The sequence below is a fragment of the Elephas maximus genome, chromosome 17, assembly GCF_024166365.1.
Source record: "Elephas maximus indicus isolate mEleMax1 chromosome 17, mEleMax1 primary haplotype, whole genome shotgun sequence".
Lineage (NCBI taxonomy): Eukaryota > Metazoa > Chordata > Mammalia > Proboscidea > Elephantidae > Elephas > Elephas maximus.
The window spans coordinates 19504397-19523356 of record NC_064835.1 but is presented as its reverse complement, the minus strand read 5'-3'; positions in this window follow the sequence as shown (position 1 = coordinate 19523356).

The following is an 18960-nucleotide window of genomic DNA, read 5'->3' as shown; positions in this document are numbered from 1 at the left end:
GGCTTGCAAAGAGATGTCCATTCCCATCCCCAGAGACACTGAAGTCAGGCCCCTGAATACTTCGTCTGTATGAGAGCACAGGGGAAGAAGGGGCCCTGAGAAGGAGACAGAGAAAGATATCCATTCCAAAAAGGAGGGAAGGGTTCTGCCAACAGCCTCCCTTCCCCGATTTGTATGTCTCCTCCACAGTAACTTCTCTGGGTCCATGGCCAGGCAAGGGGCATGCTGGGGGCTTTCCAGAATGTTTTCCTTCCAAGGTCAAGCCTGTACAGAGGCCACAGGGTCAAGACCCTGGGCAGATAGTCTTACCCATGGGAATCCAGACCACAGGAAGGGAAACCTATCTTTGAGGTAAATATTACTGGCAGCTGCGATACACTGGGGGGTGGGAAGGATGATTAAAGACAGACGTCAGACTAGGATCTCACTACACACAGTGAATAACACATGGACACACAGATACCCAGTCACACATTCAAAGATGCCACACAGAAATACTACAGAGTAGTAGACTCACAAACACAAATGCAGTTCAAATTCATCCTTCAAAGCCCTTTTCCTCTATAAATTCTCCTAGACCATCTCAGAACCAGACCTGCCTATCCCTCCTCTAAACTCTGCTTCGTAATTTCTGTTTCACTGCTTGTTCTTTAATAGGGACAGCCTTGGATTCACGTGCATACCCCTAGTCTCAACAACTTCTCTGTGTGCTCTTAAAAAAATGTCAAGGGCTTGCAGTAGATCTACTGCCCTCATCCTTCACCTATGCACCCATCTCCACAAGGGCCACCAATTTACTACTGCCTCCATCCCTGCAGGGCCCTGCCCCCCAGCCCCTTCAACACAGCAGATAGACACACCTGCCACGGGCACTCTCAAGGCACCATGAAGATGCAGGCCTTGGTTCCCCAGGAGGGAGGCCATGACGCATGGCATGACTACATGTGTTATTCTAGCCCAAATTTTAATGTTAACTAGGATTCCACACCTGTCAACCCTAACCCCTTCTCCAAACCTATTCCCAGGGACAACTCTAAACCCGCAGTGCTTTTAAGTGCAAACTTTGGAACAACTGTACCTCAGGAAGGTAAGAAATGAATTCTTCCAAAAGCCTGAGTGAGCTTGGAAGTGGATTCTTCCACCTTCAAGCCTCCAGATGAGAACACATCCTGGTGAACACGTTGATTGCAGTCTTGTGAGACCATAAGCAAAGGACTAAGCTAAGCCCTGCCTATACTCCTGACCGCAGAAAATATGGCATAATAAGTGGGTATGGTTTTAAGCCACCAAGTTTGTGGTATGTTCTTATGCAGCAGGAAATAGGGAAAAAATAGGGAAAGAGAAGGCATCTAGGGAACCCTTCTCCTTCAGCTCTCTATAAAGATAAGTAGCTCTGGAGGGTCCACAGCCTTCCTAATAAGCCATGGCTCCCTTGTCCTGCATGTTAAATGGAAAGTAACCTTGAGTGCCTTCATCGGATAATTGATATGAGAGTGGCATATGTTGGAAAAAGCTAAAAACAACAACAAAACTGCAGAAGAAGGTGGGAAGGTTTTCCCTAGCAGCAATAATGTAACGAAAACTTGAAAAAAAACCCGTAGGTTTAACAGGTAGCTCCAGATTTTCTTTGAGCTCAGAAGGGAGGAACAATCTAAATAGGATCACAAGGAGAAAATGCTCAATAAATACTTGTTGAATAAATTTTGCAGAGATGATTGGAGAAAACAAAGTGCTTACTTGAGATCATAGTGCCAGTATCCCCAAAGGGGCTCATCAGACCAAATCTTCAGAACTTGTTTCTAGAAACTACACAGTCACCAGCTCATCATATCCACTCTGCTTCCTCAGAGGTGGAACCTAAGTTGTGAATCAAGGCTAGGAGGGATGAGAACAGGTAACCCATACAGTAGCTATGGGTGATTTCTCTGAGCATAGGAAGGGCTGCTAAGTTTTGGGATTTAACCAGTTTCCACAACCACAGTGATAAGAGGTCAACATTACCTGCATTTATCCTATGTCCTGTGGCACTCTGTCCTAGCCTGCAGGAAAGCAGCTGACCTAAAGGCACTGTTATGGATTGAATTGTGTCCCCCAAAAATGTGCATCAACTTGGCTAGGCCATAATTCCCCGTATTGTGTGGTTGTCCTCCATTGAGTGATCTGATGTAATTACCTGTGTATGTGTTATAAATCCTAACCTCCATGATGTTAATGAGGTAGGACACAATCTACAGCACTCGGTCGTATCTTGAGTCAATCTCTTTTGAGATATAAAAGAGAGAAGCAAGCCAAGAGGAGGGGGTCTTCATCACCATCAAGCAAGAAGAGCAGGAGGGAAGCACGTTGTTTACACCTGGTATCCCTGCACTGATAAGCTCCTAGGCCAGGGGAAGATTTATGACAAGGACCTTCCCAAAGCCAACAGAGAGAAAGCCTTCCCCTGGAGCTGGCACCCTGAATTTGGACTTCTAGCCTCCTAAACATTGAGAGAATAAATTTATCTTTGTTAAAGCAATGCACTTGTGATATTTCTCTTATAGCACCAGGAGGTAACTAAGACAGGCAGTAACCAAAAACTTGAAAATGCATCTCTTCTGTCTGTCCTGGATTTGATCTGGAAGAATGTAGCGCAAGCAGCGCTTGTATATAAGGGTAAAAGTTTGCAAGGTAGCAGACAACTGGCTTCTAGAAGCATAGGCCTCAGAAATAGCAACTTCACCTAACACAGATGACCAAGGGCTTTGGGAAATCAGCGTAACTGGAACCTCTAAAAACTTTAGCATACACACACACACATTCTGACTGCACAGTGCACATCTGGGTTATTCAGATCAACTGAAGCTACAAGTGTCACCAGTTTACCCAAAGGTTATGGACAAACTAATTTGGTAGAGTAACGGCAGGAGGCTAAGAATGTGGCTGCCCAAAGAAGGAAAAACAGTAACTGAGTTTCAGTGTCACCTTTGAAAAGGCATAAAACCAAAAAACCAAACCAGCGGCCATCAAGGGGGTTCCCACTTACGGTGATCCTATGTGTTTCAGGGTAGAACTGTACTCTGTAGTGTTTTCAGAGACTGTGGCCTTGCAGGAGGACATCGCTAGATCCTTCTTCCGAGGTGCCTCTAGGTGGATTTGAACCACCAACCTTTCAATTAGTACCTGAGTGTTTAACCATTTGAGCCACCCAACCCGTTGCCGTCGATTCCAACTCATAGTGACCCTATAGAACACAGTAGAACTGCCCCATAGGGTTTCCAAGAAGCAGCTGGTGGATTTGAACTGCCCAACTTTTGGTTAGCAGTCGAGCCCTTACCCACTGCGCCACCGGAGTCCTAGAGCCACCCAGGGACTCCATAATATATGTTAACTCCTATAAGTGCACTGCAAAGCTATAATTTGCCCCTTATGGCTCAAAAACTGGCAGTATATGAACTCAAGAGTATAAAAACATTTACTTCTTTAGTATAGTGCCTGGCAAGTTGGTAGCACTTAGTAAATATATGTGGCTCTCTGAGGTGATTACTGGGAAGGGAGAATGGGGATGAAGGAGGAAGTTGTAATGGGAAAGATGATCATGTCTCCAGCTGGACACTGATGGTCTTGGTTCCTTGGTCTAAAGTTTGTGAGCAATTTCTGACAGAACTTGGCCATTGAGATCGAATCGTGGAGTGGATAATGATATTCCTATTAGAAATAAGGGTAAATCAATCTGGGAAATGAGGATACCAGAAAGCAAGCAGCTCTGCCTAAAGACAGACATGTGAGATTGGGAGATAAAAGATTTTGAAACTAAAGACATAGGAAACTTTTTGCATAAATAAGATCCATTTAGGGGCAGATGGGGGGAAAAAAGTGAAGAGTGCAAGAAATGGGCTTAGGGACGTCGTCTTGTTTATGTTTGCAGGGGGGCAAGTGTCATATGTGACAAAGTACAAGAATGAGAATGTGATCAGAGAATATGTGGAAGATCAGAAGCTGAAAAATCCAGGCAGTAAGGATATTGGTCAGCTTTGAAACGAATATATATTCAAATATAACTGGGGTGAGCTATTCTCTCCATATTTATTTCCTTTTCAGATAGTGTTTTTGAGAAGATTTACAGCAACCTGCTGACATCCTTTACTTCCATGCTGGAACTATTTGCAGAATATTTGTGATTGGTCTAGAATTAAACCGTATTCTTAGGATCTGTATGATCTTAATATTCACCTAACAGACCGGGCTTGGTTTTTCCTCTCACTGCTTTAATCCCCAGGAAGGCCACTGCTACTGAGGAGGGTGTATTAGTTATCTAATGCTGCTTAAGAAATTGCCCCCAAACTTAGTAGTCTAAAACAAAAAACACTATGTGTGTCAGGAATTTGGGAGTGGCTTAGAAGGGTGCTCCTGACTTCCATGAGGTTGCAGTCCAGACATCCGCCAGGGCAGCAGTCATCCGAAAGCTTGACTGGAGCTACAGGGTCTGCTTCCAAGTTCACTCACATGGCTGAGGGCCAAAGGTTTCAGGACCCCAACACGTGAGCCTATCCATTGAGCAGACTGAATATCCTCACAACAGGGCACTCTCTTCCACAGAGGCAAGTCCAGAGGCCGCCCTTGGGGGTCCGTAGTTACACTGAGGAGCCCAAGGGGACAAATACAGAGAGACTCCTGGAGACGCTCCGTTCACACAGGGGTGCTCCATGGGGGCGGCTCTCCACACCCCGTCAGGAACTCTCTGAAGGGGCCAGAGGCAGCAGACGCATAGGATCACTCTCCTACACAGGGGCACCTTGGGGGCGGTCCCCATACAAACACCTCAGAGTCCCCGGAGGGCCGCCCGCAGCCCTACCCCTTAGGGTGCCCGCCAGGTCCCCGTGTCCTCGCTCCCGCTTACCGGGATGTCCGGGTGCGGGACGCGGCTCCGGGGCTGACGGGCTCTACACGGCGGGCCTCCCGCCTTCATTGGCCGCTCGGCGGGCCTGCGTACTGGGTCCCAACTCCGGGAGCAGAGGGCGCAGGCGGAACTGCAGGCTGAGGCGGCCGCGGCGTCGGGGCGCGCGCCGCAGCACACCCACCCGCCCCGCCCCCCGCCGCCCGCCGCCCGCCTCTGCGGCGCGCGCCCTCCCCTCCCCGCCTAGCTGGCCACCGGCGCTGGGAGCAGGGCGCTAAGGGACCGCAGGAGGGCGGCGGCCTGGCCGGGACTCGGCATCGCGCTCCCATGAGCCTTCGACCCAAGTGCCAGTGGACGTCCCCAGCCAAAGCCTGGCACTGCGGCAGGGGTACTGAGCCAGCCTAGCCGCCCGGAGCAAGGTCAGTGTCGGTCCCAAGGAGGTGGCCCAGGAGTGGGGCGCCGCAGGGGCCCGAGGCCGCTCACAACTCCTGCCCACGCCAAGGCTAGTGCGGGGGTCCCATGTGTCCTGCCGTGGGCATCTGCCTGGGGGGGCGAAAATGACTCTGTCAGCCGCCCAGGCCGGTGCCCTACTTCCCCCCCAGACTCTGCTGCCCACCCAGGCTTCTGGGCCACTGGTCATCTGGCGCTTACCTTCCTGACTGCCATCCGCCCCTCGGAGTGCCCAAGAGTTCGTTGTTTTCTGAGACTATTGGTCTTCCCTCTCCAGCAATAAACCCATACCCTTTTGTAACCCACTTTTTGCTGCAGCAACCTTGCCCCTCTGCAGTTCTGGAGCTATAAAGTGCATTACATTAAACTAGATGCTTTGAAAAAAACTGAGAGTAATAAAAAGAATGTTAAAAGTCTTAAGCCCCTAACAAACTATAAAGCAGTAATTGAAGAAATACAAATACGCTGAGGGCCTTTTTATTAAATTTATATTTTATGTAAATTAAAAAAAAATTTGTTGTGCTTTAAGTGAAAGTTTACAAATCCAATCAGTCTCTCACACAAAAACTTATATACTTCCATACTATAGACTCCCAATTGCTCTCCCCCTAATATTTTTTTTAATGAGATATCCCACTCCCTCCCTCCACTCTCTCTTTTGGTGTCCATTTCGCCAGCTTCTAACTGCCTTTACCCTCTCATCTCCCCTCCAGGCAGGACATGCCAACATAGTCTCAAGTGTCCACCTGATCGAAGAAGCTCACTCCTCACAAGCATCCCTCTCCAGCCCACTGTCTAGTTCAATCCATGTCTGAAGAGTTGGCTTTGGGAATAGTTCCTGTCCTGGGCCAACAGAAGGTCTGGGGGCCATGACCACTGTGGTCCTTCTAGTCTCAGACCATTAAGTCTGGTGTTTTCATGACAATTTGGGGTCTGCATCCCACAGTTCTCCTGCTCCCTCGGGGGTTCTGTGTTGTGTTCCCTGTCAGGGCATTCATTGGTTGTAGCGTGGCACCATCTAGTTCTTCTGGTCTCAGGATGATGTAGTCTCTGGTTTATGTGGCCTTTTCTGTCTCTGGCTCATAATTACCTCATGTCCTTGGTGTTCTTCATTCTTGTTTGATGGAGGTGGGTTGAAACCAATTGATGCATCTTAGATGGTGGCTTTCTAGTGTTTAAGACCCCAGAGGCTACACTCCAAAGTGGGATGCAGGATGTTTTCTTAATAGATTTTATTATGCCAATTGACTTAGATGTCCCCTGAAACCATGGTCCCCAAACCCCGCCCCTGCCACGCTGGCTTTCGAAGCACTCGGTTTATTCGGGGTACTTCTTTGCTTTTGGCTTAGGCCAATTGTGCTGACCCCGCCTGTATTGTGTGTTGCCTTTCCTGTCTCCTAAAGTAGTTCTCATCTACCATCTAATTAGTGCATGTCGCTCTCCCATCCTCCCTCTGTCCCTCCTCTCATAACCATCAAACAATATTTTCTTCTCTGTTTAAACTATTTCTCGAGCTCTTATAATAATCGTCTTATACAATATTTGTCCTTTTGCAGCTGACTAATTTCACTTATCATAATACCTTCCAGATTCCTCCATGTTATGTAATGTTTAACAGATTCATCACTGTTCTATATCGATGGGTAATATTCCCTTCTGTGAATGTACCATAATTTATCCATTCATCCGATGATGGGCATCTTGGTTGCTTCCATCTTTTTGCTATTGTAAACAGTGCTGTAATAAACATGGGTATGCATACATCTGTTCTTGTAAAGGCTCTTATTTCTCTAAGATATATTCCAAGGAGTGGGATTGCTGGATCCCATGGTAGTTCTATTTTCAGCTTTTTAAGGAAGCTCCCAGTTGTCTAGTTTTTCTTCTACATTGTTAGGAATATTTTGTATACTGTTTATGCCATGTATTAGGGCTCTTAACATTGTCCCTATTTTTTCTTCCATGATCTTTATTGTTTTAGATTTTACATTTAGGACTTTGATCCATTTTGAGCTCGTTTTTGTGCATGGTGTGAGGCATGGGTCTTGTCTCATTTTTTTGCAGATGGATATCCAGTTATTATTATTTTTTTTATCCAGTTATGCCAGTACCGTTTGTTTAAAAGACTGTCTTTTCCCCCATTTAACTGTTTTGGGGCCTTTGTCAAATATCAATTGCTCATATGTGGAATGATTTATGTCTGAATTCTCAATTCTGTTCCATTGGTCTATGTATCTGTTGTTGTACCAGTACCAGGCTGTTTTGACTACTGTGGCTGTATAATAGGTTCTAAAATCAGGTAGAATAATGCCTCCCACTTTGTTCCTTTTCAGTAATGCTTTACTTATCAGGGGCCTCTTTTCCTTCCATATGAAGTTGGTGATTTGTTTCTCCATCTCATTAAAGAATGTTGTTGGAATTTGGATCGGAAGTGCATTTAATGTATAGATCATTTTTGGTAGAATGGACATTTTTATAATGTTAAGTCTTCCTGTCCATGAACAAGATATGTTTTTCCACTTATGTGCGTCTCTTTTGGTTTCTTGCAGAAGTATATTGTAGTTTTCTTTGTATAAAACTTTTACATCTCCGGTAAGATTTATTCCTAAGTATTTTATGTTCTTGGGGGCTACTGTAAATGGTATTGATTTGGTGATTTCCTCTTTGATGTTCTTTTTGTTGTTGTAGAGGAATCTAACTGATTTTTGTGTGTTTATTTTTTATCCCTGATATTCTAGCTGAACTCTTCTATTAGTTTCAGTAGTTTTCTTGAGGATTCCTTAGGTTTTCTGTGTATAACAGCATGTCCTCTGCAAATAGAGATAATTTTACTTCTTCCTTGCCAATCTGGATGCCCTTTATTTCTTTATCTATCCTAATTGCTCTGGCTAGGACTTCCAGCACAATATTGAATAAGAGCAGTGATAAAGGTCATCCTTGTCTGGTTCCCATTCTCAAGGGGAGTGCTTTCAGGCTCTCTCCATTTAGGATGATGTTGGTTGTTGGCTTCGTATAAATGCCCTTTATTATGTTGAGGAAATTTCCTTCTATTCCTATTTTGCTGAGAGTTTTTATCATGAATGTGTGTTGAACCTTGCCAAATGCCTTTTCTGCATCAATTGATCAAATCATGTGATTCTTGTCTTTTAATTCTGTGATGGATTACATTAATTGTTTTTCTAATGTTGAACCATCCCTGCATACCTGGTATGAATCTCACTTGGTCATGGTGATTTTTTTTTTTTTTGATATGTTGTTGAATTCTATTGGCAAGAATTTTGTTGAGGATTTTTGCATCTAAGTTCATGAGGTATATAGGTCTGTAATTTTCTTTTTTTGATGTGTCTTTACCTGGCCTTGGTTTCAGGGATATGCTGGCTTCATAGAATGAGTTTGGAAGTATTCTGTCCTTTTCTATGCTCTGAAATACCTTTAGTAGCAGTAGTGTTAACTCTTTTCTGAAAGTTTTATAGAACTCTGCAGTAAAGCTGTCAGGGCCAGGGCTTTTTTTTTGTTGGAAGTTTTTGGATTACCTTTTCAATCTCTTCTTTTGGTATGGGTCTATTTAGTTGTGTTTTTACCTCTGTTGGTGTTAGTTTAGGTAGGTAGTGTGTTTCTAGGAAATCATCCATTTCTTCTAGGTTTTCAAATTTGTTAGAGTACAATTTTTCATAGTAACCTGATGCCATACTTTTAATTTCAATTGGCTCCGTTGTCATATTGCACATCTCATTTCTTATTTGGGTTCTTTGCTTTTTCTCCTGTTTTTTCTTTTGTCAGTTTGGCCAATGGTTTATCAATTTTGTTGATTATTTCATAGAACCAGCTTTTGGTCTTGTTAATTCTTTCAATTGTTTTTCTGTTTTCCATTTCACTTAGTACTGCTCTATTTTTTATTATTTGTTTTCTTCTGGTGTTTGAGGGTTTCTTTGTTGCTCTCTTTCTATTTGTTCAAGTGGTAGGAATAATTCTTTGATTTTGGCCCTTTCTTCTTTTTGGATGTGTGCATTTATTGGTATAAATTGACCTCTGAGCAATGCTTTTGCCATGTCCCAAAGGTTCTGATAGTAAATGTTTTCATTCTCATTGGATTCTATGAATTTCTTTATCCCATCCTTAATGTCTTCTCTAATCCAGTCTTTTTTGAGCAGGGTATTGTTCATTTTCCAAGTGTTTCATTTCTTTTCCCTGCTTTTTCTCTTATTTCCACTCTTATGGCCTTATGGTCAGAGAAGATGCTTTGTAATATTTCATTGTTTTGAATTCTGCTAAGGCTTGCTTTATGACCTAATATGTGGTCTATTCTAGAGAATGTTCCGTGTGCGCTAGAAAAGAAAGTATACTTGTTTGCTGTTGGGTGGAGTGTTCTGTATATGTCTATGAGATTAAATTGGTTTATTGTGGCATTTAGATCTTCTGTGTCTTTATTGAGCTTCCTTCTGGAAGTCCTGTCCTTCACTGAAAGTGGTGTGTTGAAGTCTCCTACTATTATTGTGGAGCTGCCTTTCTCACTTTCAAAGCTGATAGAGTTTGTTTTATGTATCTTGCAGCCCTGTCATTGGTGCAAAAATATTTATTATGGTTTTATCTTCTTGGTGTATTGTCCCTTTAATCATTATACAGTGTCCTTCCTTATCCTTTCTGATGGATTTAACTTTAAAGTCTATTTTGTCAGAAATTAATATTGCCATTCCTGCTGTTTTTTGATTGTTGTTTACTTGATATATTTTTTCCATCCTTTGAGTTTTAGTTTGTGTGTCTAAGCCTATGGCGTGTCTCTTTTAGGCAGCATATAGATGGATCCTGTTTTTTTTATCCATTCTGCCATTCTCTGTCTCTTTACTGGTGCATTTAGTCCATTTATATTTAGTGTAATTTTGTATATGTATGAACGTAGTGCGGTCATTTTGATGTCTTTTTCTGTGTGTTGTTGACAGTTTCTTTTTCCCACTTAATTTTTTCTACTAAGTAGTTTATATATTGTCTTTTCCTCATATTCGCTGTTGATTTTGTTTCTGCTGAGTCTCTACTTTTTGTCATTTATTTTATTTTGATATGTAGAATAGTTTGTTTCCTTTGTGGTTACCTGAATATTTACTCCCATTTTTCTAAACTGAAACCCAACTGCTGTTTCTTTATATCACCTTGTCTTTCTCTCCATATGAAAGATCTATGACTTCATTTCTTAGTCCCTCTTTATTGTTTTAATGTTGTCTTCTTTTACAGAACAACATTGCTATTTCCCTGTTTTGAGCATTTTTTTTTTCTTATCTTGATTTATTTTTGTGATTTCCCCATCTGGGTTGACATCTGATTGCTCTGTCCAGTGTCCTAGTATTGGGTTGATACCTGATGTTATTGATTTTCGAAACAAATAAGTCCCTTTAGTATTTCTTGTAGTTTTGGTTTGGTTTTTATAAATCCCCTAAACTTCTTTTTCTCTGGAAATGTCCTAATTTCACCTTCATATTTGAGAGACAGTGTTGCTGGATATATGATTTTTTTTTTCTGATTCAAAACAAAATTTAATGAAATCTCCAGTCACTTAGATCAGTAATGTTTTCAACGGTTACTAGTACGTTGTGTGCAAATATAAAGTTAAAAATGATTACAGTTATCAAAAACTTTAGGTTTTATTTCCACCATTCCCCATTCCTTTTTTAAAATACTTTTTATTGTGCTTTAAGTAAAACTTTACAAATCAAGTCAGTCTGTCACATATAAGCTTATATACACCTTACTCCATATTCCCACTTACTCTCCCCCTAATGAGTAAGCCCACTCCCTCCTTCCAGTCTCTCCTTCCGTGATGATTTTGCCAGTTTCTAACCCTCTCTACCCTCTTATCTCCCCTCCAGACAGGAGATGCCAACACAGTCTCAAGTGTCCACCTGATACAAGTAGCTCACTCTTCGTCAGCATCTCTCTCCAACCCATTGACCAGTCCCTTCCATGTCTGATGAGTTGTCTTCAAGAATGTTTCCTGTCCTGGGCCATCAGAAGGTTTGGGGAGCATGACCGCCGGGATTCCTCTAGTCTCAGACAGACCATTAAGTCTGGTCTTTTTATGAGAATTTGGAGTCTGAAACCCACTGTTCTCCTGCTCCCTCAGGGGTTCTCTGTTGTGCTCCCTGTCAGGGCAGTCATCAGTTGTGGCCGGGCACCATCTAGTTCTTCTGGTCTCAGGATGATGTAAGTCTCTGGTTCATGTGGCCCTTTCTGTCTCTTGGTCTCATAGTTATTGTGTGACCTTGGTGTTCTTCATTCTCCTTTGATCCAGGTGGGTTGAGACCAATTGATGCATCTTAGATGACCGCTTATTAGCATTTAAGACCCCAGACGCAACATTTCAAAGTGGGATGCAAAATGTTTTCATAATAGAATTATTTTGCCAATTGACTTTGAAGTCCCCTTAAGCCATAGTCCCCAAACCCCCGCCCATGCTCCACTGACCTTTGAAGCATTCAGTTTATCCCGGAAACTTCTTTGCTTTTGGTCCAGTCCAGTTGAGCTGACCTTCCGTGTATTGAGTTTTGTCCTTCCCTTCACCTAAAGTAGTTCTTATCTACTAATTAATCAGTAAATAAACCTCTCCCACCCTCCTTTCCTCCCCCCCTCGTAACCACAAAAGTGTGTGTTCTTCTCAGTTTATACTATTTCTCAAGATCTTATAATAGTGGTCTTATACAATATTTGTCCTTTGCCTCTGACTAATTTCACTCAGCATAATGCCTTCCAGGTTCCTCCATGTTATGAAATGTTTCACAGATTCATCACTGTTCTTTATCGATGCGTAGTATTCCATTTTGTGAATATACCATAATTTATTTAACCATTCATCCGTTGATGGACACCTTGGTTGCTTCCAGCTTTTTGCTATTGTAAACAGAGCTGCAGTAAACATGGGTGTGCATATATCCGTTCCTGTGAAGGCTCTTATTTCTCTAGGGTATATTCTGAGGAGTGGGATTTCTGGGTTGTATGGTAGTTCTATTTCTAACTTTTTAAGAAAACGCCAGATAGATTTCCAAAGTGGTTGTACCATTTGACATTCCCACCAGCAGTGTATAAGAGTTCCAATCTCTCTGCAGCCTCTCCAACATTTATTATTTTGTGTTTTTTGGTTTCACGCCAGCCTTGTTGGAGTGAGATGGAATCTCATCATAGTTTTAATTTGCATTTCTCTGATGGCTAATGATCGAGAGCATTTTCTCATGTATCTGTTAGCTGCCCGAATATCTTCTTTAGTGAAGTGTGTGTTCATATCCTTTGCCCACTTTTTGATTGGGTTGTTTGTCTTTTTGTGGTTGAGTTTTGAAAGAATCATGTAGATTTTAGAGATCAGGTGCTGGTCAGAGATGTCGTAGCTGAAAATTCTTTCCCAATCTGTAGGTGGTGTTTTTAATCTTTTGGTGAAGTCTTTAGATGAGCATAGGTGTTTGATTTTCAGGAGCTCCCGGTTATCTGGTTTCTCTTCATCATTTTTGGTAATGTTTTGTGTTCTGTTTATGCCTTGTATTAGGGCTCCTAACGTTGTCTCTCTTTTTTCTTCCGTGATCTTTATCGTTTTAGTCGTTATGTTTAGGTCTTTGATCCCCTTGGAGTTAGTTTTTATGCATGGTGTGAGGTAGGGGTCCTGTTTCATTTTTTTGCAAATGGATATCCAGTTATGCCAGCAGCATTTGTTAAAAAGACTATCTTTTCCCCAATTAACTGACACTGGGCCTTTGTCAAATATCAGCTGCTCATATGTGGATGAATTTATATCTGGGTTCTCAATTCTGTTCCATTGGTCTATATGCCTGTTGTTGTACCAGTACCAGGCTGTTTTGACTACTGTGGCTGTATAATATGTTCTACAATCAGGTAGAGTGAGGCCTCCCACTTTCTTCTTCTTTTTCAGTAATGGTTTACTTATCCGGGGCTTCTTTCCCTTCCATATGAAGTTGGTGATTTGTTTCTCCATCACATTAAAAAATGTCATTGGAATTTGGATCGGAAGTGCATTGTATGTATAGATGGCTTTTGGTAGAATAGACATTTTTACTATGTTAAGTCTTCCTATCCATGAGCAAGGTATGTTTTTCCACTTACGTAGGCCCTTTTTAGTTTCTTGGACTAGTACTTTGTAGCTTTCTTTGTATAGGTCTTTTACATCTTTCGTAAGATTTATTCCTAAGTATTTTATCTTCTTGGGGGCTACTGTGAATGGTATTGATTTGGTGATTTCCTCTTTGTTGACGTAGAGGTATCCAAGTGATTTTTGTGCATTTATCTTATAACCTGAGACTCTGCCAAACTCTTCTATTAGTTTCAGAAGTTTTCTGGAGGATTCCTTAGGGTTTTCTGTGTATAAGATCATGTCATCTGCAAATAGAGATAATTTTACTTCCTCCTTGCCAATCCGGATTCCCTTTATTTCTTTGTCTAGCCTAATTGCTCTGGCTAGGACCTCTAGCACAATGTTGCGTAAGAGCGGTGATAAAGGGCATCCATGTCTGGTTCCCGTTCTCAAGGGAAATGCTTTCAGGCTCTCCACATTTAGAGTGATGTTGGCTGTTGGCTTTGTATAGATGCCCTTTATTATGTTGAGGAATTTTCCTTCAATTCCTATTTTGCTGAGAGTTTTTATCATAAATGTGTGTTGGACTTCGTCAAATGCCTTTTCTGCATCAATTGATAAGATCCTGTGGTTTTTGTCTTTTGTTTTATTTATATGGTGGATAACATTCATGGTTTTTCTGATATTAAACCAACCTTGCATAAAAAAATACCTGGTATAAATCCCACTTGGTCGTGGTGGAGTATTTTTTTGATATGTTGTTGAATTCTATTGGCTAGAATCTTGTTGAGGATTTTTGCATCTATGTTCATGAGGGGTATAGGTCTGTAATTTTCGTTTTTTGTGGTGTCTTTGCCTGGTTTTGGTATCAGGGATATGGTGGCTTCATAGAATGAGTTAGGCGGTATTCCATCATTTTCTATGCTTTGAAATACCTTTAGTAGTAGTGGTGTTAACTCTTCTCTGAAAGTTTGGTAGAACTCTGCAGTAAAGGCTCCGGGCCAGGGCTTTTTTTTGTTGGGAGTTTTTTGATTACCATTGCAATCCCTTTTTTTGTTATGGGTCTATTTAGTTGTTCTACTTCTGATTGTGTTAGTTTAGGTAGGTAGTGGTTTTCTAGGAATTCATCCATTTATTCTAGGTTTGCAATTTTGTTAGAGTACAATTTTTCATAATAATTTGATATGATTCTTTTAATTTCAGTTGGGTCTGTTGTAATATGGCCCATCTCGTTTCTTATTGAGTTATTTGTTTCCTTTCCTGTATTTCTTTAGTCAGTCTGGCCAATGGTTTATCAATTTTGTTAAGTTTTTCAAAGAACCAGCTTTTGGCTTTGTTAATTGTTTCAATTGTTTTTCTGTTCTCTATTTCATTTTGTTCAGCTCTGATTTTTATTATTTGTTTTCTTCTGGTGCCTGATGGATTCTTTTGTTGCTCGCTTTCTATTTGTTCAATTTGTAGGGACAGTTCTCTGATTTTGGCTCTTTCTTCTTTTTGTATGTGTGCATTTACCGATATAAATTGACCCCTGAGCACTGCTTTTGTTGTGTCCCAGAGGTTTTGATAGGAAGTGTTTTCATTCTCATTGCATTCTGTGAATTTCTTTATTCCCTCCTTAATGTCTTCTATAATCCAGTCTTTTTTCAGGAGGGTATTGTTCAGTTTCCAAGTATTTGATTTCTTTTCCCTAATTTTTCTGTTATTGATTTCCACCTTTTATGGCCTTATGGTCTTAGAAGTTGCTTTGTAATATTTCGATGTTTTGAATTCTGCAAAGATTTCTTTTGTGACCTAATATGTGGTCTATTCTAGAGAATGTTCCATGTGCACTAGAAAATAAGTATACTTTGCAGCAGTTGGGTGGAGTGTTCGTATAAGTCTATGAGGTCAAGTTGGTTGATTGTAGCAATTAGATCTTCCGTGTCTCTCTCGAGCTTCTTACTGGAAGTCCTGTCCTTCTTCGAAAGTGGTGTGTTGAAGTCTCCTACTATTATTGTGGAGGTGTCTATCTCACTTTTCAGTTCTGTTAAAGTTTGTTTTATGTATCTTGCAGCCCTGTCATTGGGGGCATAAATATTTAATATGGTTATATCTTCCTGGTCAATTGTGCCTTTAATCATTATGTAGTGTCCTTCTTTATCCTTTGTGGTTGATTTAACTTTAAAGTCTATTTTGTTAGAAATTAATATTGCTACTCCTGCTCCTTTTTGATTGTTGTTTGCTTGATATATTTTTTCCATCCTTTGAGTTTTAGTTTGTTTGTGTCTCTAAGTCTAAGGTGTATCTCTTGTAGGCAGCATATAGACGGATCGTGTTTCTTTATGCAGTCTGAGACTCTCTGTCTCTTTATTGGTGCATTTAGTCCTTTTACATTCAGCGTAATTATAGATAAGTATGTGTTTAGTGCTGTCATTTTGATGTCTTTTTATGTGTGTTGTTGACAATTTCATTTTTACACTTGTTTGTGCTGAGACGTTTTTCTTTGTAAATTGTGTGTTCCTCATTTTCATAGTATTTGACTTTATGTTTGCTGAGTCGTTATGTTTTTCTTGGTTTTTATTTTGAGTTATGGAGTTGTTATACCTCTTTGTGGTTATCTCAATATTTACCCCTGTTTTTCTAAGTAAAAACCTAACTTGTATTGTCCTATATCGCCTTGTTTCCCTCTCCATAAGACAGTTCTGTGCCACCTGTATTTCGTCCCTCTTTTTGATTATTGTGATCTTTTACATATTGACTTCAAGGATTCCCTGTTTTGAGCTTTTTTTTCTTTTTAAAATTAATCTTATTTTGTTTTTGTGATTTCAGTATTTGAGATGATATCAGGATGTTCTGTTCTGTGACCTTGTTTTGTGCTGGTATCTGATATTATTGGTTTTCTGACCATACAATTTCCTTAGCATTTCTTGTAGCTTTGGTTTGGTTTTTGCAAATTCTCTAAGCTTGTGTTATCTGTAAATGTTTTAATTTCACCTTCATATTTGAGAGAGAGTTTTGCTGGATAAATGATCCTTGGCTGGCAGTTTTTCTCCTTCAGTGCTCTCTATATGTCATCCCATTGCCTTCTGACTGCATGGTTTCTGGTGAGTAGTCTGAACTTAACTCTTATTGATTCCCCTTTGTAGGAGACCTTTCTTTTGTCCCTGGCTGCTTATAAAATTTTCTCTTTATCTTTGGTTTTGGCAATTTTGATGATAATATGTCTTGGTGATTTTCTTTTTGGATCAATCTTAAATGGGGTTCGATGAGCATCTTGGATAGATATCCTTTCGTCTTTCATGATGTCAGGGAAGTTTTCTGCCAACAGATCTTCAGCTATTCTCTCTGTATTTTCTGTTATCCCTCCCTGTTCTGGGACTCCAATCACTCGCAAGTTATTCTTCTTGATAGAGTCCCACATGATTTTTAGGGTTTCTTCATTTTTTTTAATTCTTTTATCTGATTTTTTCCAGCTATATTTGGTGTCAATTCCCTTTGCCTCCAGATCCCCTACCCTGCATTCCAATTGCTCGAGTCTGGTCTTCTGACTTCCTGTTGATTAGTCTAATTCTGTAATTTTACTGTTAATCTTTTGGATTTCCGAATGCTGTCTCTCTGTGGATTCTTGCAGCTTATTAATTTTCTACTACGTTCTTGAATAATCTTTTTGATTTCTTCAGCTGCTTTATCAGGGTGTTCCTTGGGTTTTTCTGTAGATTGCCTTATTTCATTTCTGAGGTCATCCCTGATGTCTTGAAGCATTCTGTAAATTATTTTTTTATATTCTGCATCTGGCAATTCCAGGATTGTATCTTCATTTGGGAAAGATTTTGATTCTTTAGTTTGGGGAGTTGTAGAAGCAATCATGGTCTGCTTCTTTATGTGGCTTGATAACAACTGCCGTCTCTGAGCCATCTTTAAGATACTGTAGTCATTTATTCTATATTTGCTCACTGAGTCTTATCTTGTTTTGTTTTTTTTTCAATATACTTAGATGGGCTACTAGATTGTGCTGTTTTGATTCTTGTAGCCCTTGACTCACTTATGTCCTATTACCAGCTGGTTTGGGCTGTTACCAGATATATAAGCCTAAGAGTCCGTTCACTATTCTTGAGTAGAATCTGATTTTGGGTCATCAAGTGTGTGGTACAAACTGTCACCTATCCACCTTGAGAAGTAGTTGTGATAGTTGTGTGCACCAGATTCTAGTAGCAGCAGGGTTTCACACTCCAGGGAGGGCAGGATGCTGACAGGCTTCCCCCAAGTGCCAGTGAGGTAGGTGTGTCTCTACTCCTAAAGTACTTTGGTGGGTGGGCTCTGCAGCTGTACCTTAGGCACCCAATGCAAGTATCTCTACAGATTGGTAGGTGCCACCTTCCTTAGACCCCTAAGGCAGGAGGTTAGGTGGTTTGGGTGAAGCTTCAGCCCTCAGTTCCCTGTTGTGGGTCAATGAGGGCTCTGTTGAATAAGCAGAGATATCAGACCTGGGAAACTTGTCTTTCAAGTAATCAGCTAAAGCAATTACAGTCAGATCCCTATCAGAATTGCCTCTGCCTTATAATAGCCACATTGTTCCCTGTAGTGATGAAAGCCCAAGACTGTGGATCACATATGTTTGGCTGGAGCTGGTTCTGTGGTTTTAGTCCAATTAGGGAAGGATTTTTGGTCCCTGGGTTTTTTGTAACTGCTTCTCTCAGGCCAGGAGAATGGTTTAGGAAAAGAGCGAAAAAAAAAAAAAAAAAAACAGAACAAAACGCAGTGCACTTCACTGTCTCGCTGAGGAAATTCCAGTGTTAATGAAGCCGCCTGGGAAGGGGAGGGGATGGTTCAGATAAATAGGAGAGAGTAGCACCCCGGAATATAGACAAAGTTAGTTATCTTACTTGGGATGACTGTTTTATCTGAGATTCCCGAGGGGCGTGTTGACTGTGTGCACTGGATGGGTAGAGATTGCCCTCGAGGGTCAGGTCTGGGTCCTGTGTTTGTGCTGTCTCAGAAGCCATGGTTAGTTCCTCCGCTACCAGACCAAAGCCTAGGGCCAAGGTTCCCCGGCTGGGATGCCACACTCCAGGCTCCAAAACCAGTCACTGCCTCCTGGTGACTTCTCCTCCTATCAGCCGCTTCACTGCGCTGCCTGTGTGCACTGGCTGAGATTCCCCCGAGGTCACTTCTGGGGGCTAGGGCCACGTCTCATGTTTGCGCCATCTCAGGATGCCATGCTCAGCTCCCCTGCATCCAGTCCAAAGCCTGGCACCAAGGTTTCCTGACTGGGACGCTGGCTTCCGGCTCCAAAAACAGTCACTGCTTCCCCGTGGTTGTTCGTCCTTAGTCTCCGTCACTCAGGTCAACTCTTTAGATCTGTATTTGATGGTCAGGGTTCGTAGATTGTCATGTACGTGATCGATTCACTTTTTTTTCAGAGTCTTTGTTGCAAGAGTGATCCGACGTAGTTTCTACCTAGTCAGCCATCTTGGCCCTGCCTCTATGATGTGAATGTAATATCAGAAAATTGCAAAGAGAGAATTATAATTTATTTCCTAAAGATGCAGTTTTGTTGGTAGCACTCTCCCCACCACCACCCAAGATACATTCTTTATAT